Raw genomic sequence first — 27385 nt, forward strand, 5'->3', positions numbered from 1 at the left:
TGTTGATTTCCAGTGTAAATTTGTCTTTAAGTTTTGTTAACTTGTTGGTTTTGAAATTCTCAGGGAAGTGCGTGAGTGAAGAGGTAACTACACCATGGTGCCTTTTACTCATTTCATTGAAAACTGATCCATGAAGCAGTGCTGTGTGGTAGGAGAGTCAGAACCAGAATAAGAAGAGCCAGACTGCATTCCTGACTGTACCACTTTTTAGCTGGGTCTTTGGGGCAGGTTGTGTCATCTTTCAAGGCCTCATTTTTTTTTCAGCATTTTTATTCGCGTACAAATCAGTCCTAGGCAAAAAGGTTTAGTGGTCAAGTAAGTGAGGGAAATCCTAAAGCCTAGAACACCTTTCGGACAAATCCATAATTTCAATTAGCATATAAAAGGCTCTGAGAAAACTTTGACACGACATTTTGCAGACTTACTAAATACCAGAGGTCACATTGGTTAAAGTCTGTCACCAGAAAACATCTCTGGGGACATGGGACTAACAACCTCGGTGATCTCTCTCAACTTCATGAATAGGCGGGGAGGGTGCAATTGCTGAAAATTTTTGGGAAAGCTACTGAAATATAAATTAAATCCCACTTTAAAAAGACCTTGAATTCTGGGAGGACTAATTCAGTTGCTGTATTTCATCGAATCTAAAATGCCACCGATTATATAAAATGCACCATTATTTTATGTAATTCTGAGACATAGTTTGGATTGTTAAGACTCATCCTGATTTAGAGATCATCTTAAATTCCCTGAATTCAAGTTGTACTCCTGTGTTCTGAGTTGGGACTGCTTTTGCCACCAGGCTTTAAAAGAAGAAGCATAAGAAGGGCATTAGAAAGAGCGTAAGCATTGAATGACCTTTATGCTTGAATCACTTAACAAATATAGTGTTTGCATGAATAACTTTTACCATAACTCCAAGGAATTGCTTGGCATCTTACCTGCTTCTTATGGATTAAGCAACTAAGATGTAATAATGCTGTGTATCACCAACGATGACAGAGTAAATTCCAGCAGGTTTTTGGATGCTGGATTAGCAGGGCACCTTGCAATTGTGACTCCTTCTAAAATAATGTTATTCATTAATTCCCAGTTTTATTAATTCCATTTTCAAATGAGTGAGTCTGGAATGTAGTTTGGGTTTCTCACTGCCCAACACATGGTGCCTCCAGGGGAGGGTTAGTTAACACCTGTCCTGGAGACTGTTGACCCCCTGACCTGCAGAGGGCAGATGAGGGGTAGAGAAGGTGACAGAGGGACCAGATAAGCCAGCACACTGTTCACCTTCACTTTGAGAAGCTATAATTTCACCAGGAAAAGCTCCAAAGGGGAAATAAAACCGGATTCAAACTTGTAGCAGTGAGGGAGCAGGTGCCTTATGAATACGGGACTATCGGTGGGGTCTTTTGGAAAAAGAAGAACTTGGAAATGACATGACCAAGCTCCCATTAGTAAAGCAGTGAAAGGCTGTCTTCTTTGTTTCTGATTTCCAGTTAGCTTTAGAAATAGGCAGGTACTAGGGAAAATGTCGATTTTCATTTTCTTAACTGAATTAAAATAGCCAAAAAAATGTGATGATGTTAGATTGACTTTTTCTCCAGCAGGTTGGCATGGGGATTACTGACACAAGCTTAGCTTTATAGTGTGAGAAAAAAATTCAACTCAAGCCTTAACATATGTGTATGTAGGAAGAGAGAGGCCTAATGGGATATTTGGGTGTTGCCTCGAGACTCATCTGCACTGATGCTGGTTCTTTGTGGTCTTCCTGTTTGCTGGCATTGGGGTTTGTTAGTCATTACTTTAGGTCAAGGCATTAAACATTGGGTGTCAAGGCAAAGTTGGTATCACAGAGGGTAGTGTGGTAACTGTTATTTCCCATCACTACCATAGCATGAACTGGTTCATAAACCAGGAGGTTGATCACCCACGAGGGCCTCCTAAAAATAGAAATGGATGGCAAATTTAAATAATGTAATAATCATCGCTAGATTGGCTAGTGACAGAAACCATACCGCAATCAGACTAAACAAAGGTAGTATTATTGGAATAATAGTGAGTTGACTTTTGGGAGTCAAAGTGAAGAATATGCTTTGGCCTCAGGACTTGAAGCCTAGGAGGAGCGCCTTTTCCCCGGGCGTCCCCTCTCCCTCCACTTCTCTGGTTAATTTATCAGGAAACGTGACAGCTACCAGATTCCAAATTTTACCTCTCACAGTCCAGGAGCACACAGATGGTTTCTCATTTTCATTCTCATCAGTAGCTCCAGCTCCAATTGGATCAGGGTCTTACCTTTGGACTTATAAACTCTTAAGAATGGGGTGGTAATTGGCCAGGCGTGGTGGCTCAGGCCTGTAATCCCAGCACTTTGGGAGGCCGAGGTGGGTGGATCATGAGGTCAGGAGATCGAGACCATCCTGGCTAACATGGCGAAACCCTGTTTGTACTAAAAATACAAAAAAATTAGCCGGGCGTGGTGGCGGGCGCCTGTAGTCCCAGCTACTCGGGAGGCTGAGGCAGGAGAATGGCGGCAACCTGGGGGCGGAGCTTGCAGTGAGCCGAGATCGTACCACTGCACTCCAGCCTAAGTAACAGAGCTAGACTCCCTCTCAAAAAAAAAAAAAAAAAAAAAAAAAGAGTGGTTGGTAATCATCCCTGAAAACGTATAATTTCCTGGGAAATTAAAAGAATGTGCTAGTTGACCCTGAAGAGAAAAAAACACTCAACTCTTACAGGAAGAAAGAGAAATAGTGTGTTTAAGGGGTGAGAATTGTGAAATAACTTATATTCTTTTAACCACAAGCATGAGGGCAGGCAGAGGAGCGTAGTTCTCCAGCCAGGTGGAGAGACAGGTCTGCGTTAACACTGCACCGTACATGTCTTTCTCTGTTATTCTCGGAATGCAGCCTCCCTCTTAGAGTGATAATGTCACAGCAGACAAAACAACACAGGGAATTAGAGGAAGCCGCACCAGTGGCAGAGTTTAGCCTCACCTTGGACAAGGATCTGAGAAGGGTTTTGGAGGCTTTTTGCTGGTAAAGAAGTAAGTCATGAAGACGAGAAATTTGATTTGTGTATTTAAAGCTTAATTGAGCCCCTGTCCTTCAAAGCTTTGGGATACTGCTAACTGACTCTGGTTAAATTGATGTGCGTGATGAATTGATGTGCTCCACATCCACAAAGTCTTGTCTGTTCTGTTTGTCCACACTGCCATTTGGAAGGAGCCAGGGAAAAGGAAAGGCAGCACCTTGCTCTCCTTGTTCCTGGCCTGGCAGGCTGGGCTCATATTTCTCTCTCACCATTGTCATTGCCCTGGAGGCTGGGCCTGCAGAGGGGGAAGATAGAGAGTCAGCGGTGGCTGATATCTGTCAAAAACCTGCAAAATGCTGGGTGCTGTCAAAGCACTCAGCATGCACGATTTCACCTGACACAAAGATTTTATGACATTGTTATCATTATTGTTCTCAATTTCCAGATGAGAAACTGAGCTGGAGAGAAGTTAAATAGCTTGTCTAAGGTCACTCAGCTAATAAGTGATAGACCAAAGTGGCCAGATTCCAGAACCTCCTGCAACTATGTTGACCTAATGTGTGAGTCAACACCCCCATTGTTAATGGAGAAACAAGAGTCTGGGCTCGTCTAGTAGGAGGCTGGATTGTGCACCTCAGAATACAATGGGGCTGGATGAATACCAGGGCTGCTGCTGGTAGTGGTGTAGGTTGCACACTCTCACAATCCATATGGAGAATAATATTTCCCTATTTGCTCAACCTTTATTTCCCCATTTGCATGACCCTGATGAAGTCTCTAGCACAATGAGAAAGGGTAGAATATGTAAAGTTGCTAAATTCAGCCTAGGTCTAAAAATATGTGAATGAAAAGAGTTAAATAAAGTGCCAAATGTGAACAAGGGTAGGGAGAACTTAAGGGTGGGGGCATTTCTAACTGTGACCCAGAGCTTTCCTGAAGTGGCTACTTCCCATCCAGGGTGACAGGTGTAGGCCCTTTTGCTAAGCCCTCATGGGTATCCAGAATACTTGACAGAGTAGAGCTCAGGACTGAAATAAGAGATAGTCTAAAAGAAGTGTCCTTATAGAGAGGGGAGATGGGGTATGTTATACATCATGCTGACTTAATTTGGACTCCCCAGCAGGACCTGAAATAAGATTTCGAACACAAGTGCTTTATTTGGGAGACCATCCCAAGGAACAGCAATTAGAAAGTGAGTTTTGCAAGGCACAACAGAGATACAAAATACATCACCAAGCAATTTACCACTGTGGCTAACCAGAGAATGGCGCCATTGAGAAACTCTGGAGACAGTATAGAACATGAACCTGAAATGTCATCTACAGGAAGGGTGAGGGAGCTGGGATGTTGATCCACCTACTGTCAGCCCAAGCAGCATTAATGCCAGACAATTCACAGGAGAGCAGATGGGGCTTGTGGTTGGATACTGAACCGGTGTTCACAGAAATGGTAAGTGCTGAGGGAATAAGACTGGGACAGTGACCTGCTAGACCATAGCTGAAATGCCAGCTTTCTGTGGTCACATAGCCAGGAAAGCTAAAAGACTGAGAAGACTGAAATCTCAAGAATAAATTCTGACTTTGCCATGAAAAGTGAGGAAGAAAAAGAGGTGTGTTAGGCAGGGGTTTGGATTTCAGTAAAACCTGTGTAAAACACTGGGAGGAGCAGTGGAATCTATGACTTTTAATACAAAGTTGTGCGTTAATTGAAATCCCACAATAAGCTGAAACTAGTAAAAATGCAAACAACAGCACGAGATTATGAGTAACAGTAAGTGTAAGAAAACCAGGAAGCTGCGTGTCCACTGATTGGAATAAATGGAGCTTTTTCAAGGGGTAGCAGAGAAAGCTGGATGTGCAGGTCCTGTCTGTCATCTCTGTCATCCACTGGAGAAAGTGGAAGCAATGTTAGAGGGAAAGATGATTGTTACAGGTATCTATCTCCATATGCAGCGTGATGGCAGGAACATTGCTGTTATGTGAGATAACTTTGCAGGTTCTTCAATAAAACTTTGCATTCTTAAAAAAGTTACATTCATAAATAAAAATGAACACTATTCAGATGAGTCAGGAGGGATATAAGTATATAATTTATTATTTTGAATAAGCAATTTTCTGTTTTCTTAACATCACAGCTGTAGCTTCCACTGTGGTTGGGGGTGTGACCTGTGGAGTAAGGTGACCTGACTTTAAGTCCAGGTTGTCTTAGTTTCTCATCTATAAACCTGAGATTAAAATGTAGGCACCGTCTAGGATTCCTGTAGGGATTGTAGGGGGTTTTATTTGATAAACAGCATAACATAGTAAATACATGGTAGGCAAATTACCAATTTTATTCGACAAAGCCTTGTGAGCTTTTTGCCTTTTGTAAATATTAATCTTATTTTATCTTGTCAGTATGTGATATATTTTCTCATGCATTGGCAATAAAACACTCTTATAAATTTTTTTCAGTTGTTACTGAAAGTAGATTCTCAAACAAGCATTATTTTGGCTCAGATGTAGGTTAGTAAATCAAGATGTTGGAATTTGGCTCTGTGTCCCCACCCAAATCTCATGTTGAATTGTAATCCCCAGTGTTGGAGGGGCCTGGTGGGGGGTGATTGAATCATAGGGACGGACTTCCCCCTTCCAGATCTCATGATAGTGAGTGACTTCTCAGGAGATCTGGTAGTTTAAAAATGTGTGGCACTTCCCCCTTTGCTGTCTCTCTCCTGTCACCACGTGAAGACGTACCTGCTTCCCTTGCCTTCTGCCATGATTGTAAGTTTCCTGAGGCCTCCCTAGCCAGGCTTCCTGTACAGCCTACAGAATTGTGAATCAATTAAACCTCTTTTCTTCATAAATTACTCAGTCTCAGGTAGTTCTTTATAGCAATATGAGAACAAACGAATACAGTTACATTTCTAAATAAAAATGAACACTATTCAGATGAGTCAAAGGGAATATAAATATATAATTTATTATTTTGGAGAAGCCATTTCCTGTTTTCTTAACATCACAGCTGTAGCTTTCACCGTGGTTGGGGATGTGGCCTGTGGAGTAAGGTGGCCTGGCTTTAAGTCCAGGTTGTCTTAGTTTCTCATCTATAAACCTGAGATTAAAATGTAGGCACCATCTAGGATTTCTGTAGGAATTGTAGGGGGTTTGTATGCTAAATAGCTAGCATAGCATAGTAAATACATAGTAGGCAAATTGTGAAAGTTAATTTTATTTGGCAAAACATTGTGAGCTTTTTATTTCTTGTAAAGATTAATCTTATCTCTGACATTTTCTCACACACTGGCAATAAAATACTCTTATACAGTTTCTTTCAGTCAGTACTTAAAGTAGATTCTCAAACAAACATTATTTTGGCTCTGATGGGGGTTAATAAATCAAGATATTAGAGTCAGTTCATTTCAGCAAGGTTTTATTCCTCAAAAAAGGGAGAGGGAGCTGTATTGACAGGACAAAAATATTTGAAGATAGTGAGTTGTGTTAGTCAGTTTGGGCTGCTACAATAAAATACCTTAGGTTGGGTAATTTATTAGCAACAGACGTCTATTTCTCACAGTTCTGGAGGCTGTGAAGTCTAATATCAAGGTGCCAGCAGATGCCATGTCTAGTGAAGGGCCTCTGCTTCTTGCATCTTATGCAAAGTATCCTCATGGTGTCCTCACATAGCAGAAAGGGCAAACAGACTCTCTTACAGGCTGTCTCACATCTTGTTTACAAAGGCATTGATCCCATTCATGAGGGTTCTACCCTCACGACTTAATCACCTCCCCAAAGGCCCCATTTCCTAGTAATATCCCACTAAAGATTAGGTTCCAGCATCCAAATTTGCAGGGAGGAGGGGACACCAACATTTGGATGATAGCACGAGTGGTAGACAAAGCTTGGAAATAGTTATATTGGGAAATGACTTTCTTAATGTTTACACTTCATAATATGCTCTTCTCAGAAAAAAACAGCAATGCAATTTTTAGAATTTTTTTTTTTTAGGAGGTGATGATAAGCTGCTTAAAAATTAGGTGAAAATCTGAGCCCAATTGCTACTTGTGATATGAAGCAAGCTGGCTGTGTTTTGCTTTCCCAGTGCCATTTTCTCACACATAACAAATTGCTGCATCCTCTGTGTGAGATTTATTAGGAGGTCGGTTTTCCACACGGGCTCCAAGCTTCCATTTCTGAGCAATGAGGTAACAGTTGTCTAAGGTCAGAATGTGAGCTGCTTGGAAGCCAAATGCTAATGTTTTGGGTTTCTTTTCCCCAGTGATACCTCTTGTCATGTTTGACTATTCTTTTAAAATTTTCCCAGATCTCCACTGGTTTCAAACCCGTTAACCATTTGACTCCTGAATCTTTTCTATTGCCTAGCAGCAGTCACCTTGCCTGAGTAATTCCACAAAATGAAGTGACACCAGGGCTCAACAAAGTTCTCCTGTAAAGGGCCAGATAGTAAATATGTTATGCTTTGCGGGCTGTTTGGTCTCTGTCCTAACTGCTCACCTCTGCGGCTGTTACGCAAAGGCAGCCATAGACAATGCACAAATGAATTGGCATGGCTGTGTCCCAATAAAACTTTATTCACAAAAACAGGGGGAAGGCAAAATTTGGCCCATGGACTGTAGTTTGCTGACCTCTGAGTTATATTATTGGTAGAGCCTAGTGGTTTCCATGGAACAATCATTTAGAGTTGTGATTGTTATTTTTATGTGTCAATGTATCTAAGGTATATATAGTACCCAGTTTTTTAATCAAACACAAAGCTAGGTGTTGCTGTGAAGGGCATCTTGCAGATGTGGTTAACATCTATAATCAGGTGACTGTAAGTAAAGGAGATTATCATTAATAATATGTGTGGGCCTCATTTAATCAGTTGAAAGCTTTAAGAGAAAAAAATAAAAGGTTTCTCTGGGAAGAAAATAATTCTTCCTTAAGACTGCAATATCTGTGTCTGTCTGAGTTTCCAGCCTGTGGGCCTGCCCTGCAAATATCAACTTGCTACCCCTATGATCATGTGAATTACATCCTTAAAATAAATCTCTTTATATACATATCCCATTGGTTCTCTTCCTCTGGAGAACCCTGACTGATACGGAAGCTTATATGCCTTATGAATATATCTCACCCTGAAGGCTCAGTCTCCTTTATTGTACATTTTTCTCTACATGTTTGCTTGTTTGTTTATTCATCCATCAACTCATGCATTCTTTCACTAGTCTTCTCCACCTCAGTAAATGAGCCACCATCCACTCTGCTATGGAAACCAGAATTCCTAAGGACGTCCTGGCCTCCTGTCTATGCCTCTGGGACAGGTCTCCTTCCATCTTCCCCATTTCCATGGCTCTGCCCTGTCCAAGGCACCCTGTGTCCAATCCTTTCTCCATAAATACCACCTGGAGAGTCTTATATGTAAACCAGGTGTGGTTATTCTTCTGCCTAAGTCCCCTCAATGACTTTCCATTCACTCAGAATAACATCCAAACGCTTCCTCTCCTGGTCTCTACAAATCTTTCCAGTTGTATTATCAACCACCATTTCCTTCAATGCTCTGCTCCAAGAGCTCGGGCCTTCTGGACACATTCCTAAAGGCTGCCCTCGTCCTTGCTTCAGGGCCTCCGCTTTTGCTGCTTCCAATGTTGGGAATATTCCTCCCTGGTGTAGGCAAATCTCATCCTTTCCCACCAATCAGATCTCTATCTTAATATCACTTGCTTCAGGAGGTCTTTGCCGATGACTCCATGTATCCTGCCATTATTCTGTATCATAGCAGTCCTTATTTTTAAACTTCGTAATCTCTAACTATTGTGTTTGTATCTTTCTCTTGCAGTAAAATAAAAACACCATGAAGGCAAGGCCTGGCCTGCCTGGTTCATTGTTTAAAACTCCAGAGCTTAGCACAGCCTTAACCATAACTGGCAAATCGTAAGAAAGTGCCGATTACATGTCAACAACTAAACTAAGTACCATGGTTACCATGATTGGCAAAAGCAGACAAGTCCTGCCCGCCAGAAGCTTCTGGTCTAGTAGGGAGGACAGCCAGTAATCAAAAAGTGACACAACCACGTGTTAAATGGAAATCATGTAAGTGCTGCAAAGAGACACACATGGAGTATATCATGGAAACTGTGGCCTTTCCAGGGATCCAGGAATACTTTCCAGAAGAATGGGAAGTTGGCTGTATTTAAAAGATGAGTAGCAATTTATTAAGTAAGGAGTGCTGAAGGAATATTTCAGAAAGAGAAAACTGCAGGTGTGCAAATGCCTGGTGGCAAAAGGGAGCGTAGAATGTTGGAGGCACAGGCGGACGGCTGCCTAGGAGAAGCTCAGAAGGGGGAATCCAGCATGATGGTGAGGAAGCTGCTGGGTAGGGGCAGACTCTGGGGGCCTCCCTGGGGCAGACTCCTGGGGGCAAACATGGGCCACATCAGGATGTCAGTCCCTACTACGAGGGCAACGGAAGACACAAGGAGGAGTCACCGAAGGGGGTGCCGCAGCCAAGTTTGTGTTCCCTGGAGTCATGCAGCTTGGGGACAGATGTGGATGGGAGGGAGGCAGGAGAGGAGACAGAGCAATCAGTGAGGAGGTTCAGGTGATAGACGATGTTGCTTTGAGTGGAGTGTGGTGGGGAAGGAGGGGAGTTGTCAGGCTGAGAGATAAAGGAGACCAACGTCAGCAGGGCTTGGGTGTGGACTGGCTGCGAGTAGGTCGGGGAGGGGAGGTGAGTGGTGGTGTGCTCAGCTAGTGGAGGGCATACCTGTCAGTGCACCCTCATGGGGGGCAGCGGATTTCAGTCCACCGATGTGCTGTGTATTAGTCCATGTTTACACTGCTGATAAAGGCATACCTGAGATTGGGGGATTTATAAAGGAAAAGAGGCTTAATGGATTCACAGTTCCACGTGACTGGAGAGGCCTCACAATAATGGCACCCCTTAAATGGCAGTGGACAAGAGAGAATGAGAGCCAAGAGAAAAGGGAAATGCCTTATGAAGCCATCAGATCTCATGGCACTTTTTCACTACCATGACGACAGGATGGGGGAACTGCCCCGTGATTCAATTACCTCCCACCGGGTCCCTCCTACAACATATGGGAATTATGGGAGCTACAGTATAAGATGAGATTTGGGTGGGGACACAGCCAAACCATATCATGCCACCCTTCATGCCGTGGTGTCTCACTGCAGAGGTGCACCTGCCTCAGCTATCCATCCTCTTGGAGATTCAGAAGCAGAGAGCCCTATGTGTCCTTGAGTCCTCGAAAGCCACACATCCTACTGCTGGGCAGCCTCCTTATATGATGCCCCAGGCCCCCACTGGATGGTACCTGCATGGGTGTGGTACCTGCACAGGTGTGGCACCTGCCTTTATTTGCTGCTTTGGAGCTACACCTCAAGCACATTTGGTATCAAGTCTTCTATCTATTTCCAAAAGGTCGTCTTGTGAAGATGAGGTTTTTGGGTCCGTTTTCTTTTATTCAAAGCCAAGATACTATAGAAATCTCTTCCGTGGACCTACTTGCCAGTTCACTGTGAGGTCTGAGGAGATGTCAATGGTGGAGAAACTGCACCTTGCAAGAAAGAGCCTAAGGTGGAATTTTTCTCTTACTTCTCTCTGAGCCTCCTTTTCATGTTCTCAGTAACATGTAGAATCCGTCTGCATCAAAATCGTCTTTATATCTTTCATAAAATTAATACCCAAAGATATATGCAGAAAAATGGCAATCATCACCACTATATACTATGATTTTATGTTGGTGTGTTGTGCAGAGTACTTTATTTAAAAAATAAAAATGAGCTGGCATTCATATATTTATAAACTCTCAATTTCCTTTCCCAGAGCTTTCTTTTTGTGAATTCTTGCTCCCTTTATCTACCATCCACCAGTCTAACATTGGGCACAGTCATGTTACACACAGGTACAGGAAAATATCTGTGGATATCACCATGAAAAGTGAGAAAAAACAGGAAGAAAGCTTAATGCTCAATAAGCTGTAACTCAAAACATGATACACTTTCTACTTTTCAGTGGATGGGTCACTGAACCGGCCCACGTATTGGCAAATACAGTTGTGTTTCTGTCAATTAAGTGGTTGAGGATGAAAGTCAAGGTTGACTTTAGAACAACATTTAAAGAAACATTTGTGCCTTATTGCTAAGTGCTGCCTCCAGTTTTATGTGTGCCTACTTTAAATTGATTGTCTCCATTCAAATTAAGAAAGGGTCTTTTGGATTCTGGAAGCTTCTCCACAGCTTGCCAAACACAATCTGGGCAGGGAGAGCAGTGGTAGCATGTCACCAAGGCATGTGTCCAAGAATAAATAGGGACCCTAGGTTGGAGGCAAAGTGTGTCAAATATGGTCATAAGGCAGAAATTAAAAACAGCCACGAGCAGCAGTGCCACTGACTAATGGGGAGGCAAGAGCCAGCCTTGTGGAGAGGCCAGACCAACTTGGCCACCAGCCTGACCCCAGGACAGACCCTCACTCATGATTGTCCCATGATGTCAGGGACCATGGTCCTCCCTCAGAGGCTGCCCCTAGAGAGTGAGAGATGAGGTTCTTCTTTATAGACCCTCCTTTTGCAGTCCTCAAAAACTGCCCCCCTCACCCCCCACTGCTAAGCACACGCACACATTGTGATCAGCCTGGGCTGTGGGTCGGTCAGACTGGGGTCCACCCCAGCTAGGCCTCTGAGTATGAATTTTTATAAAATGGGATTAAAGGCCAGGGTCAGAGGGCAAGACAGAGGTGGAAGCACAACTGTGGCACAGGTGGATGCTGGTTTTTCTTCCTGCCTGCTCTTTCTCTCTGAGCCAGAAGATAGCTCATGCCTTGTCTCCTTGGCAGACACTGACCAACTCCCTGCCTGCATCAGGGAAGCCTCTTCAGTCCTGAACAAGAGAGCCTATCCTAACTGCCCCTGGGCCTCAGTTTTCCCTGCTGAGATAGAGACGCCATGGAATCTTCTGTCTCTGTGTCCCAAGGAGCCACTGGTTTCCTCCAAGAATAGAATGTGTTGAGTCTTGCAAACCCCATGTTTCCAGATCTGCCACTAAGGGCTGGCAAGAGCTCTACTTGTAGACGTACCGCTTGTCCTTGGGTTTCGCTCTCCATTTCCTTGGCTCATCTGGGAAATGGACTTCTCTATCCCTTACTCCCCTACTTCCCAGCAGCTCCCATCCCCCATGAACTATTTACATCCACATGAAATAGGCCACCCTAGTAGGGCAAGCCTTCTATACATTTGGGTAAATTCATTTTTTGTAAACTTGACTTCTACCAGACTTCCTAAATGAGTCCTGACCCTTTCTCCCACCTTGAATATTTGAAAACATGTTACTTGGTGGTGGTCTGCCAGCAGTGACTGTGTAAAGAACGATTTTATCTAAAAGCACTTGGATTTTAGGTCGTGAAAACACTATGTAAATACAATGTCATATTGGACCTTTGTTCCCTTATTTTTGAAAATGTCTGTTATGAAACCAATGAAAACTGTGCTAATATCAGATATATTGCATCTTCATTTGTGTATTGCGGCAATATAGTTGTTATCAGCACAGCAGTAAAGTTTAATCTACATTATCTCTCTGTGCAAGAAATGATTTTTTTTCTATAACTCAACTTTGAGAGCCCATTCCATTGGGGTGGTAGAAATGTAGTCTACCAATTCGGGTTTTGCCAACCTTTCTAGGATTCTATTTAATCTGGGGGGAGGGGGCTTGATCTGTCGTACTTAGTTGTCCTTTCAGAGTCCAGACTCTCCGGTTGCATCTCTGGTCTTTGCTTTCCAGGCTTCACATGTCTCCATCGTTCCCCTTTTCTGTTTGGCTCATCTGTAGATCTGGCAACTGCTCTGCATTCATACCCAAGATGCATTCTACCCCTTCCTACTCATGCTCACTGGGCCAGGGCAACCCTATGAGGCTAAGTTCTTGGGCGCATGGAGTGTTTAGCTAGTCCTGCACCTCACTGGGGCCCTGGGAACTCTGCAAGGCTGCTTTGGGCCCTCAAGCAAGAAGCCGACCACACAGACACTTCTACTCTGGCTCTTGCAGCTTCATTACCATCTACGTGGGACCAGGTCTCTGCTGTTCTCAAGGCTCCAGCTGTTCTGCCCTCCTTGTCAGCACCCCTGAGGCTTGGTGTAGGTTGGACACTGGTACCACCCTTTGCTCAGAGGCCACCTATATCTTAGCTGCCATGATTTTCAATCTGATTTCTCTTCTCTCTCCAGTCTGGGGAATCCCTTTCTTTCCCGGGTGGTAAGAGTTGACAGTCTTTTACTTAGGATCTAGACTTGTGACTCTCCAAAGCATTCTCACGGCTTTCTGCTGTAAGATTACCTAGTTGATGAAGTCTACTCTTCTGGTTTCTCAAATAGAGAGGGATACAATGTCCCAGCAAATATGGGAACATCATGTCAGTTAACTCCAAAAAATGGTATCTGAGACTAATTGTTTTTATTTTCCATTAGCTCTGTTTATTCAATGATCATTTTTAAACGTCTGCTTCCTGGTAGAAATGTACTAAGATCTAAGGAACAAAGATGACTATCATGTAATACCTCATCTCTTTGAGGCCTAACAATTCAAGGATGGAATGAGGAAGAAATGAACTGTCTACAGTATGAAAAGCTTGATCAAGTGTAAACAAAACACATTGACAGTGCAGGTGAGATCACACGCTATCCAAGCATGTGTTTTGTGGGTATGTTTGTGGCTCAGGAACTGCTGTGACTAGAGTTTCAAATGACTGCTTCTACCACTAATATGAAACAAAAAGCACTCATATTTCTCAAAGAGGTTGAGGAACACCATGTACAGATCCCATTTTAAACATTGATGATGGGCCCCTCTGCCACTCACAGTTTACATGAAAACTCCATCCATAGGTAAACTAGTGTGAAAACAAGTCTTCTATGGAGAATGGATGGTGCTAATTAGCACTTTCTTATCAAAAGGAAAATGACTTTGTGAAGCTTTCTTGTTCAGCTTCTCTGTTGAGAAGTCCCAGTTTTAAATTTGGGAAATCCGTGAGCCATCATCCTCAGTTGGTCCTAGGATGCCATCATCTAGTTCACCCCCTTCTCTCAGGAGTCCCCCTCATCCCCTGTACACTACTGATTTCAGGCAGCTCGGTGACTCAGGTGGCCCATGCGGCTGCTGGAAATCACAGAAGCACAGCGCCAATGTGTTTCAAATGGGCCGCCCCTGCAAAATGCCTCCATTATTTCCAGGGCTTAATGCACACACTTGAACGATTCTATAATGCTGCATTGACTGATTTAGTCATTGCTTCTGGAAGAATTACATTGCAATCAGGATTTTCTCCTAAATTGTAAAGTCATTTGAGAGAAGTGCCTCCGTACCCACTTTCTGACTCTGCTCCCAGTGTCCAGCCAAGTGGCTACACATGGATATGCCCCGAAGCCACACACCAGGGAAGACTTGCTCAAAGCTCTCCCAAGGAAAACTCATGTTTATTGAAGAATGAAGTCATTCCTGTGCCCCACCTGGCTCTGTGACGTCGGAGATTTGTCAGTTATTACTGTAATCTGCCCAGGAAGAGGATACAGCGTGCCTCAATGGTTTCCTGGAAAATGCTTTATCTTATTGGTAGATTTGCTTAAGGACAACACAAAGACTACATTTGCAGTCCATACATGGTGGGATAGGATATAAAATGGATTTTTATCTTGGAAATAACCATTGGGAGAAAAGTTTATTTTAGCATATTAAATATGCTATTTATGTTCTAGCTCATTGCAAAAGAACAGGGAAAATGACCTTAAAGGATACAATATTTCAACGTAGTTAAAAAAAAAAGAAATAGGCATTTTTAAAGGGTCAAATAAAGATTAAAGGGTCTGAAGTTAAATAGACCTGGAAAAAAGGTTGTCTTGCTGGCCACACAGCCTTGTATGTGGTGGGAGGTGGGCCACAAATATGGTTCTTGGCCTAATGTGGCCAATGGGAAGATGCAAATGAAATCAGCCACAGTCACATTTCGATAAGGCGTACACTGGTCAGTTTTTCAGGAATCGAAGACTGTTCTTCCTGACACTGAAGGATGAGCTGTTCCTTAAGTCTTCACAAGGAAGCTCTTTTGCAAAGTGATCAATGCAATTCTCAGCTACATCCCAACATCCCAACAGGAGAAAGACTGAGATGTGCTCCATGTTCCACGGGTCATAGGTCACAGGGTTATGCCAAAGGAACAATGAGGAAGAACAAAGAAAGAGCCCTCTGCCTTATTTTGGTGACATTAGGACCAATGTCCAAGCGCTACTCCTTTCTCCCTGGATCCAGTGCAAAGCTCCTCCCAGGACTAAGAGAGCAAAGAGCAGCTGGGAGCCCTGTGCCCGGCAGCACAACCGTCCATCATGCCAACCAGGTGAGTTCACCCCTGACGAGCATCACTAGCATCCCCAGGTGCACCAGAAAGCTGAGATCCTGCGAGGGCATGGCCAGTGGGCCCAGCCAAGTTGCCGATGGCGGCTCATCCCTGCACCCAAGTGCCCTGGCATACTCCTGCCTCTCCTTGGCAGTGAGGGTGGGCATCTCCCCTCTTCCTGGCACCGCACACCTGGGAGTGATCCTAAGGAAAGGAGCCCTGGGAAGGGGAAGTGTTTGTAAGGTACTGTCCATGACTGGTCAGTCACAGGGAACAGGGGTGGCAGGAGGTGAGGAGCTGAGAGGAGTTGGCCTCATCTCTTCAAATTTATTGTCTTCTCTTTATAACAATGTGCTGTTGGGCCCATGTGACACGATGTGAAGACAGGTAATAAGCTTTTGCCCTGCAGCCCACAATTATCAGTGCACTCTCCCCTCAGGAAAAGACTCCAAGCCCGCGATAATGAAGTGGTAGAATCTAGGCGCCTTAGCTATAGACCTTGGCTGCCTTTTGACAGAGAACAGGCACAGTCTTCATGGCAGCAACAGAGAACCACCAAAACTCTTCCCAAAATTTAAGAAATTGAAAAATGTCAATCCATCTGCAAGCTGGATTAGCAAGCTGAGAACCTGGGGACAGCAGATGGTGGCAAGCTCCCAAATGCCAATATGACCCTAGACTGAAATATTTCTGTGCTCGTTCTCCATCGCCATCCTGCTTTCACTCTGTCCATCTGCTTCAGAGGCAGGTTGCCCACTCAAGAATTAAGCACAATCATTGAGGCAGGGGGTTTGTCATGCAGCAGAGGCTTCTCAGTGGTGAGCTCCTCTGTCTGGCCATTTCACGGCCTAAATGACCACTTCCATGTAAGCAGTATGGGCAAAGCAGAGCTGATGGCAGTCGTCTAGGGCTTCATCTGGAGTCATGGTACCAGGCATAGTCCAAGCCCAATTATTCAGCCTTGGCATCAGTATGGGTTGTGAATATGCTTGCTTAAGTGCTTTAAACATTCTAAATACCAGGAGGTATTTTTCTGTAGTAAGCTGAGATGGCTGTGTGAGGGATCAGTAATGCAGACAATAGCTCAGGCAATGGAAAGGAGGAAGATAACACAGGAAGATTTACTACTGAACACAAGTAAAAAGAATATGGAGATCTAAACCTTTGCTTTGCAAGTTTGAGGCTGACCCACAATGCTGAAGCTTAGCATTTCACTTTCTAAGAAGAATTCTTCACGACAACCCCTGCTCCAAAGGACACGGAAAGAGAACATTTTGTCTCCAAAGAGATCCATTGGGTTTCTCCAGAAAGCAGCAAATTTAACCTTTCCATCTTACGTAGATTAAATCTAAACTTCCAAATAGTGTTAGTACAATGTAGTCGTATCAGTTATCTATTGGTATGTAAAAAAATTACCCTTAGTAGCTTAAAATGACAGCATTTATTATTTCACCATGTCTATGGGTCAGGAATCTGGGCATAGTTAAGTTGGGTGCAGAGGCTCTGAGTCTTTCATGAGGTTGCAGTCAGAGACATGGTGGCCTCAAGGGTCCCCTGGGGAGGGGTCCTCTTGGTGGCAGTTCCTCCTGGGCTGTTGGATTGAGGGCCTCAGGTCCTTACCAGCTGTCGGCCAGGGACCATCATCATGATCAGTTCCTTTACCCTTAGGTTTACAAAATGCCAGCTTGCTCCATCAGAGTGAGCAAGTAAGAAGACAGAGAGAGAGACAGTAATAAGGAAGGGTCTTTTAAAACATCTTCTTAGAAGTAGCAAGTTAAGTTACTGGTCTGGCCACCTATAAAGAGATAGGGTTTCTTGGGAACTATGTTAGAAGCTGCCTAGAACATAAGTTAGTCAATATTTGACTGTTGACTATTACTATTGCTTATTAGGTTTTATTTTGGGTAAGTGGAAGGTAGTAGAGAAGAAAAAATTGATATTTTTTGGAAAATACATGAAATTTTATTGAAATGAAATATTTCACAAATAATACTCAAATATCATATTTGTTTCTCCTCTAATTTCCTATTTTCCAATTACCCAAAGTAAGAGAAATCCTCTAAGCCATTAAACTGTCAATTAATTTGCAATATTCAATATCACTTGCAGCTGTAAACTAAGAATGTCCAAAAACATATGTGTCACAATTGAGTAACACATTTGTAGGAGGTGAGCTAGGAAAAGAAAAAGGTCCAGCAATGCTGCAAAGGATGATGATGATGACAACACCTTTCAAAGGTTTTATTCATTCAGCGCCTACTGTGGGTTAGTCAGGACACCAGGGGTTTTCACACAGGCTTTTGTTTCACTCTTATATAATGCTGTGACTTAGCGTTGGCCATGCTTCCCAGATGAAGAGATGACCCTTGGGAGAGTTAAGCTCAAAGCTGGCTAGCAGCACCGGGAAACACCCACCTGACTCCAGAGCCTGTAGCTTGAAGTATCATGCTCCATGTTTCTGGTTTCAGAACGTACTTTCATATACCACTTTCTTTTGGACCATTTTAACGAGATCAAATACATGTAAAAATGTAAGCAGCCTTCATGTCAAACATAGTAACTTCACAAGAACCCTCAAAGATAGACTATGGAGAGCTCCTTTGCCCTTTGCTGGCATGTGCTTTGCTCCTACCCTGTCAGAGAATCTTTGCCAAAAAAAGGCTTGATCAGCTGTCTATTTATATAGGTAAGCAGGTTGCACACGGGCAAGGGAAACCTCGCATCTCACAGTTCTTAGCAACTGCCCTGCAGCAGGCAGGGTGGGCGCTGCAGCAGCCCTAGTCGAACAGCACATCATGTTCTAGATTTTCCAGCATTGCAACAACTGCTGCATCTGTCTAAGGGAATGTGACAAGAGAAATGGGCACAGCAGCCCTGCAAGTGGAGCATGGCACTCCTGGGGCTCCCTGGAAAATGCCAGGGTGGAAAGAAAATCTGAAAACCTTTGAGATGCAGAGGTTTTAAAATTCCTCACTGAGTGAATCTTCAAGGTGGACTGCTTCTCTCTGCTTCTTCCCTCTCATCTGTCCTTGTTGATGCCTCACCTTGAGGAACTCTGGTCCCCGTAGCTCATCCTTTCCTGCCAGGGCAGGTTGAAACAGTTTCCAAGTTAGTTCATACATTCCTACTGCAGCAGACAGGTGCAGTTCCCCAGCCTTCCCTGCAGCCACTCTCTTTCTCATCAGACTCTGAATCCTTCCAGCCTGAGATGGAGCAGATTTCCCTTCCCCTTGGCGTTAGACTTGACTATGATTTTCTTTGACCTAAGGAATGTGGGTTGAAATGACAGTGGGTCAGTCCTGGCCTTAGGCCTTCAGAGGTACATTCCACATTTCAATTTGCTCTCTTGCCTCCTGCCATTGCCATGAGAAGACGTCCCAACTCGCCCACCATTCCACAGAGGGTGAGAAACCCACTAAGGAGATATGAGCCCACCCTGCGGCTTAAAGCCATGCCCAGGAAAGCCCAGCCCAGATGAGCCAAACTCTACAACCCACAGATCCATGAGAGGAAGCGCTTTTTGTGGAATGCTACAGAGATTTTGTGGTGGTTTGGCATACAGCAAGAGCTAAGTAATATACTCATACTAATCGAGTTTTAGTAATTATTTAACTGCCTCTCCAGTTTAGGATATTTGGAGCCATAAAAATGGAAGAATATTCTCAGGGAAATGTTGAGTAAGATGAGATCTAAATAAAGAATCTTGGGAAACTCACATTTAAAAGGTGAGCAGAGGAAGAAAAGGAAAGAAAGGAAAGCCAGAGAGGAGTGGTTATGAAGGCAAGAAAAGAAAATAGCATAGAGGTCTAAGAAGTGTAGCTTTTTAAGCAGCAGCAAGAAGCCACAAGAGTCCATTGCTGCCACCAACCTAAGCAAGAAGAAGAGTTTTAAAACTCCTGTTGGATGTCCCATTTAGGGAAACATTGGGGCCTTTTGTCAGAATAGTTTTCGGTGGAAGAGTGGAGACCTAGGCTTGGTGACAGTGAATTGCAGGGTAGACAAAAGCGAGGAAGTGGGAAGAGTGAAGAGTGAAACCAGTATTACTTCTAGGCTTTTTATTAAAAATAATTTTACATCTCCAAAGGTTGCAAAACCAAAAATAGTACAAGGAACATCCTTACATTCTTTGCCCAGAATCACTTGTTTTTAACCCATTCGATTCATTTATATTCTCTCAATCTCTCTCTCTTTCTCTATGTACACGCACACGCACACACACACACACACACACACACACACACACAATTTTTTTGGAATCATTTGCAGATAAGTTATGTGTATCATGGTCCTTCCTACTAAATACTTCAGTGTGTATTTCCTAAAAGTAGAAAAATATCTTTTATTAATATAACCACATACACTAATGATGTTACACTATAGATTTACACACACATTAATGCAATACCTTTAACTAATCCACTGCCCATATTCCAATTTTTTCAGTAAACATAATAATTAATATCTTCTGTAACACTTTCTCTCCAGTATAGGGTTCAGTTCAGGACTGGGCATGGCATTTAATTGTCGTGACTCTTTAGCCTACTTTAATCTATAACAATTACATAATGTTTCTTTGCCTTTTAAGACGTTGATTCTTTTTTTTTTGAATACAGTAGCCTCTTCAATTTTTAAACAGAATGCTCCCTATTTTATGCTTGACCGAAGCTTCCTTGTGATTGGGTTGACAGCACGCTGCATAGAAGATACTGTGTCCTCTGTCATCGCTTCTGGAAGCACATGCTGTGTCCTTCACATGGGTGGTGTAATTTTGATCACCTGGTCAAAAACTTTGCCTCCTTTTCCACTAACAGCCTGAATTTTTTTTTTTTTTTTTTTTGTAGAGATGAGGGGTTCTGTGTTGCTCAGGCTGGTCTGAAACTCAAGCAATCTTCCTGCTTTAGCCTCCCAAAGCGCTGTGATTACAGGTGTGAGCCACTGTACCCAGTGTCTTGGTGTACTTTTATTATAAACAAAGTTGAGCATCTTTTCATATGGTTCTAGGCCATGCATGTATTTCTTTTCATGAATAGTTTTTCATGTGTTTGCCCATTTTTCTGTAGAACTTTTGATATTTTGATCCCTGATTTTGCAAAGTGCCTTGTACATTAGTGACATTAATTCTTCTATTTGCAATGTTTGTTGCCAATTTTTCTTCTGTTTTGTCATTTAAAAATTTACTTATGGTTGCTGGGTGCAGTGGCTCACGCCTGTAATCCCAACAGTTTGGGAAGCCAAGGGGGGCAGACCACGAGGTCAGGATATCAAGACCATCCTGGCCAACATGGTGAAACACCGTCTCTACTAAAAATACAAAAAAATTAGCTGGGCATGGTGGTGCATGCCTGTAGTCCCAGCTACTCGGGAGGCTGAGGCAGGAGAAAAGCTTGAACCTGGGAGACCTGGGAGGCAGAGGTTGCAGTGAACCGAGATCGCACCACTGCACTCCAGCCTGGCTACAGGGCAAGACTCCACCTAAAAAAAAAAAAAAAAAAAAATTACTACTGGTGTAGTTATTCCATACAACCTTTTTAAAAATTTTAATTTATGCAAATAAACATATTAGTATTTTATTTTATTGCACTTAAATTTTAAGTCAGACCTAGCCTTTTACTATATGCATAGGTTATAGAAGAATTTATCTATTTTTTTCTGGTATATGTACTTTTATTTTTACATTTACATTTCTGACTCATTTGGAGTTTATTCTTATGTAGGGTTTGAGGGATGGATCTCCTTTTATGTTTTTCCAAATGGAAATTCTATTTTTTCATCTTTTCCTTGACATTTTATTGTTTCTTTGATGTCAGTCTATTCATGTGCCAATGCCACTCTGTTCTAATTGTGGGGAGTCTTTATTATGTTTTAACATCTGCTAGGGGTACTATCCCCTTCTCACCCCCACCAAGTTATTCCTTTTTAATGTTTTCCTAGATATTCCTGTGTGTTGTTTTCTAACATGTCTGTCACCATTAAAAAGCTCCTTAGAATTTTTGTTGGTCTTGCACTACATTTATAAATTAGGGAGAATTGACATCTTGATAACACTGAGACCTCCAAATCAAGAGCAAGGGGTCTCTCCACTTGTTCCAGTTTACTGTTGTGTTTCTGCAGGCTCCTCATTCCCCCCCGTTAAGTCCTTCTTTCCCATCTCTGTCTCATCTCCAAGGGGCATCAGATCTTTTCTTTAGATCTGATTATCCCCCACAAGTAGTACCTTCTGAGGCCACCCCTTCTGGCTCCACCCACTCTCCAGTGCCTTCCTATTAATCTCCAAGTCCTGACTGCTATTGGGTTATTTTGCATTGACAATTTCATTTCCTCTTTCTAGGGCAAGTTTGTGCTTCCTCACAGCCCTCTGCTCCCTCTGTTTATTTTCTGAGCTCTTTTTTCTGCCTCCCTCTCTGCTCTCTGCATCCACAGGCTCTTAGCAGCTGTGAGTAGGTGGTGAGAGCTCTGTTGGAATTTGTTACTTTCAGGCAATTTGAAGGTTGCAGAGTTCTCTGTTGTCTGGTCATGCTGAAGGCACGAGTCCTGTGTGGCTTTATCTGTCTTCCTTATCGATTGTATGGCTGGTTTTGTAGGCAGGCTGAGATTCAGAATTAGCCCACCCTTGTCTTCTAAACCCTGAGGACCATATTTTAAAAAGCTTGACTTCTAGGTAAATCCAGAGCTGGATTTCAAGTCAAAAGTTGTCCTTTTTTCCCCCTTCAGAGAAAGACTTATGCATGATCATAGATTACAGTGCAAAGAGAAGGTACATATTCAGCTGATGAGGAATTCTGTACCTCTAGAGAAAAGGACGTGTTTGGAGAAATTTCGAGAGCAGAAATGGGGGAATCCATTAGTCTAGGTTTGGGTGATTATGAGAAAAAGAGGTTTGGAAGTAGCCGTAAGCATATGTGTGTGTGTGTGTGTGTGTGTGTGTGTGTGTGTGTGTATATATATATATATATATATTTTTTTTTTTTTTTTTACAGACTTGGTAGAATCTGGATGGGATGAATTTGCTTGTTGTCCCTGGGTGTTGTCCCACTATATTGTTGTAGGACTTTCTCATTAGTTAGCTAAAAACAGGGTCCTTGTCACACGACTGTGAAAAATTAGGCTCACAGACACTTCAGGGTGAGAAGGGCAGGGTTTATTGAGTGAAAAGGGACCAAAGGGAAACAGGGACTCTCAGCAAAACCAGAGTCCTGCTAGCTGGTTTCCTGCCTCACAGATTGAATCCCAGTTTCCCCACCCCAGAACGGAAGAGGCCAGGCTGCTCCCTGCTTTCCCAAGGCCCCTCCCCACTGCACACTCCTCCCAGTGAGCAGGCTGGTGGAATTTTCTCTGGGGACCCCTTTACACTTGCCTGTCCCAATACTATAATAATTTGGGTACCTAAGTCACATTGTGTTGAAGTCAACGTGCTAGCCACAAACAGATGGAGCGGAGGAGCCACAGACTCCTCTCCCCACCTTCCACGCCTTGGTGATTGGTAATAAAAGAGTAGGTGTCACTCCATTTGGAGGCTCCGAAATAACATAATCGTATGTAGCTGGTCTGTTGTGGCCTCTGAAGGCTGAAGTATACAAACAGGAAATGGCTTTACTTTTCTCCCACTTGTATTTCAATCTTGCTCTGTTGGGTTTCCCTTCCCTGCTCACTGAAGGCATCTCAGGGAGGTTCGTTCATAGCCTTCTTGATGCTCTGACTCAGTTTGTGGAGAAGATTCACTGTCAGGTATTAACAGTCTAGGTAGAGGGAAAGCTTCAGTCTCCCATCCAGTTCAAAGCTCTTCTGTTCCCCGGCTTGCGGCGTCCCTCCTTCTCCTCACCTCTCCAGGGCAGGGGTTGGGGGAAAATAGATTGGAGGAAAGAAGACAAGTCTCCTGTATGTGAGGCTGTTGAAACTCACCTGCCCTATCCCCTCTGCATGTGACTGGCCCCCAAAGCTGGCCCTCCCTTGGGAGCACCTTTGTGGTTGCCTAGTGGCCCCGCAGAAGCCTCTGCAAATAAATCAATAATCTGTATGGAGAGCCTTTTGCAGTTCTCCTCTATTTTTGCTTCCACTGGCCTCATACCCACAGCCTCCTGGTGCTGGGAGCCCTCAGTCCAGCAGGATGCCCGATTGGGTGAGTGCTTTCAAACTGTGAGGTTCAACCACCTGCTGTAGCATCCCCAAGTGTGTCCTCAGTCCCTGGCTTTTATGGTGCCCTGCTCCTGCCAGCTTCCCATCTTCAGAATTATTCAGAATAGGAGAAGCAGCAGTCTCTGCTTCCATATGCCCCAAATTCCTAGACACACACACGTTTAGTTCTTTCAGGAGCCGCCTTTACACTTTGTTCAGTCTGTAGTGCATTTGGGCTGTGCTGGGGAGCAAGGTGCCGATCTCTCCCTCTTGAAGTGTGAGTAGCTTCTTTTGACATATCTTCCTGGAGTCCCCTTACCTTAGCTTGAAAGGGTGGGCAAGCACCCTAGTTCCCTCTCTCATGATGGAGGGAGAATCCACATCAATTCCCCGTTGGCTGACAAATTGGCACATTCTGTTTAATGAGCTTTATTTACATATGTCTAGGTGTGTATCTAGATACTGTATGTACATATACACACATAATATAGGTGTATAGACCTGCAAGTTGCATGTTGCACACATATTGCAGGTATCATGCTAGACACACAGTTTGGTTTCTAGATTGGCTCTTCGATCTTTCAGAAGTACTGAGAAATGTGTTTAGCACTTTCCTTTGGAACCTGAAAGGCTTTTCTTCCATTCTCAGTTTAAAGCTTCAGCCAGAATCCTGAACCAGCAGGAATAGTGTCAGCCATATTCTATTACAAGCACTTCTTTTGTTTTTTATCATCTCTTACGTGCCAATCCCTATTCCAAATAGTTGAATTTATTGTTTCTGATTTTCATATTGATCCTCCAAAGAGATTTTTATGGACCTCCTTTTATAGAGCAGAGTATTGCAGGTCAGAGAGGCAAAACGTCTTGCCCAGGATCACACATCTGGTGAGGCCAGCCCTGGGTATGGTGTAGCGCTGGCTGATGACAAAGCCTGCGTTCTGTGCTTCATCACAGCATCAGATGGTTAGATAACAACATCAAATGCATCTGTTAAACTCAAACAGACTTGGTTCTCCCAAAAGTCCTGATTAAAAAGTTCAGTTGGGACGTCGTGTTTGTTATCATGAACGCTGATGTGGATAACACTATATTCCCTGGAAATGATGGAGATATTATCTACATCCCATTTACAGATGCAATACCAAGTAAAGACTGCAAATGACTGTGCCACAGGGAGGAAAAGCAGTCAACCTGTCTTCAGGGACCTGTTCAAATTTCTGGTGTCTCAGTGGATGTTGATTTCTGACATAAAGCCATTTGTGCACATGAGGAAGATACTGTAGGAGGCATTTGGTGAGTGCTGCAGGCACGGCTTTCTGCTAGGTGAGAAAATGTGTTCCAATGTGTAGGACTGTCATCCAATGGCGAAACTAGCCATTGCCATTACTTTTATATAATGACATGAAGTATTACTCTATTGGCATTACATAAAATAATTTTAAATAAAAAATATGCTTATAATAGAGGTACAAAAGGAATTCTCCTTGCTGAGTTTCTTAATTGTTCTACTTTTTGGTGGCTGTGAGCCAGTGTTTGGTCTTCAGCTGAAACAGATATTTAGCCATAAACCACTGACCAGAAAGATCATAAGTGATCAATTTCTCCCGTTATTTTAACTCCCTTGTCTCTCCTAACTGCACCACGTGCATTTTTCCTCACTGACCTTCCAACACATTCCCAGCTTTCATGAGCTTTGTACTTCAGTTATTAAACTACAAAAGAAATGGAGCCAAAAGACGGAAATATATTTCTCAGAAATACAGCTGTGCTAGCAATGGGTGTCGCATGTGAAGTATGTCTCTTATCCCACTTCTCCTCATCACATTTCAGCAAATCAATCCGACTCTCTGTGGAACAATTTTGGTGTTAGCACAAAGTAATTCAAAGCAGTGGGGGGTGGGAGGTGCATAATTATGACCAGCAGAAGACGCATTTGCAAAAGCTGTGCCTGAAATGATTTAGTTAGGAAAAAGCTTTGCCAGAAGCCCAGAAAATCCTTCTGTTTCCCCCTAAATTGCAAAGCATTTATTCTATTCTATAGTGATTTACATGGTAATTCTATAAAACTACTTTTGTCTAAGATTATTATGTTTGTCCTCCTCAGTAATAACACGTTGGGATTCATCCCTTTGTTTATTCATTCATTTGACAGAAGAAGACACAGTTCCTCTTCTGGTAGGCCACATAAAGGAAGTTGTCATGTTCCAACCTAATGTGTGGGTTGAGAGGGATCTGCACAAATGAGCGTCATCGGGGAGAAAAACGTGGTCACGGGGAGCTTCCTGGGCAGGGGGACAGCTGGACTGAGTTAAAGGAAAATGCATTGCTGGGGCGATGGGAGGGCAAGATGGCCTTGTGGCAGGGGGTGGCATAACTAGGGCCAAGTGCATGACCAAGGACATGGAGGATAGAAACTGGCAGTCTGATGTATGAAAGGAATGTGGGAGGTGGGTCTATTAGTTAGGGCTCTCCAAAGATACACAAAGATCTATCTTTCCCACTGGTTCTGTATCTTTGTTCCGCATCTTTGGAGAACCCTAACTAATATACCCACCCTCCCACATTCCTTTCATACATACACACACCCATCTGTATGTGTGTAATAAATGGAGGAAGGAGAGAGAGAGACAGCGCACGTGCTAGAGACATTTATTTACTTTAAAGAATTGAGTCACATGACGTGGGGGCTGAACAAAATCTGTTGGACAAGCCAGCAGGCTGGAATTTCAGGTATGAGTTAGTGTTATAGTCTGGCGTCTGAATTCCACGTGGCCGGCCAGGCTAGCTGGAAACTCAGGCAAGCTTTCTGTACTGCAGTTTTGAGGCTGAATTCCTTCTTCTATAGAAGCCTCAGTCTTCGCTCTTAAGACCGTCAACTGATTGGATGAGTCCCACCTACAAGATGGAAGATAATCTGCTTTACTAAGTTCCACCAATTTAAATGTTAATCACATCTAAAACTTACCTTCACAGCAACATCTAGACTGGTGTTTGACCAAACAACTGAGCACCATATCGCAGCCAAGTCAGGACATGATGTTAACCATCACAGTGGGAGCCATGTCAAAAAGTGGTGAGCCAGCAAGATTTGGTGGTCTGGGCTGGATTCCAGAGAACCTGGACTGTGCTTATGAAGCACCATTGCCCCGTTGACCTGGGATCATAAACACTGATGTCTAAAGGGACCAGGCAGGTAAGATAAATGAGTGAACTGAGACCTGCTTATAGTTCTTAGATACTTTGTTTTCATGTTAAAAGATGAAAACATTCTCTTTAACAAAGAAAGATGTTCTCCCAACTTCTATTACCTCCCCTCCCCTCCCCCCTCCCTCCTTCCTTTCCTCCTACCCTCCTTCCCTCCTTCCCTCCTTTCCTATTGTTTACCCATTTTTGGAAGTGACATGGGTTCACAAAATTATATCTCAGACATAACTAAAGTAATGGTTCAAGCAGGCATCAAAAAGTGGCAACTATGACACGTCCTTACTGCTATTGGGGGAATTAGAGTGGAGGGCACTCAACGAGTTGGAGAGCATACTCTTTGTAAAGGAGACAGCCGATCCTCTGGCCCAGGCATGGGTAGTTGGAGCACATGCTCTTTCTAAAGGAGACAGCCAATCCTCTGGCCCAGGCCTTAGGTGAGTGGAGGGAACTCAATGAGTTGGCATACATGCTCTTTCTAAAGGAGACAGTTGATCCTCTAGTCCAGGCCATGGGTAGTTGGAGCACATGCTCTTTGTAAAGGAGACAGCCGGTCCTCTGGTCCAGGCCATGGGTAGTTGGAGCACATGCTCTTTGTAAAGGAGGCACTCAATCCTCTGGCCCAGGCCTTGAGTGTTCTGTGGTTGGCAGATGTTCTGATTT

The 27385-nt window shown here is 43.4% G+C and overlaps 2 protein-coding genes and 1 long non-coding RNA gene across 3 annotated transcripts in view; 1 reads left to right on the top strand and 2 right to left on the bottom strand.

The window, feature by feature from the left end:
- ROPN1L (rhophilin associated tail protein 1 like) overlaps positions 1–27385 on the bottom strand; it is a 918600-nt gene that overhangs the window by 734041 nt on the left and 157174 nt on the right. The gene's annotated exons all lie outside the window — the stretch shown is intronic.
- CCT5 (chaperonin containing TCP1 subunit 5) overlaps positions 1–27385 on the bottom strand; it is a 739483-nt gene that overhangs the window by 536876 nt on the left and 175222 nt on the right. The window lies entirely within an intron of this gene.
- Positions 24418–27385, top strand: part of LOC126956839 (uncharacterized) — a 74333-nt gene continuing 71365 nt past the window's right edge. Inside the window, exons 1-2 of the long non-coding RNA XR_007726494.1 lie at positions 24418–24814; positions 26495–26714. This is a non-coding gene — a long non-coding RNA (uncharacterized LOC126956839). The remainder of the gene's footprint in view (positions 24815–26494; positions 26715–27385) is intronic.

This window comes from Macaca thibetana, chromosome 6 (assembly GCF_024542745.1).
Source record: "Macaca thibetana thibetana isolate TM-01 chromosome 6, ASM2454274v1, whole genome shotgun sequence".
In the NCBI taxonomy this organism is placed as follows: Eukaryota; Metazoa; Chordata; class Mammalia; order Primates; family Cercopithecidae; genus Macaca; species Macaca thibetana.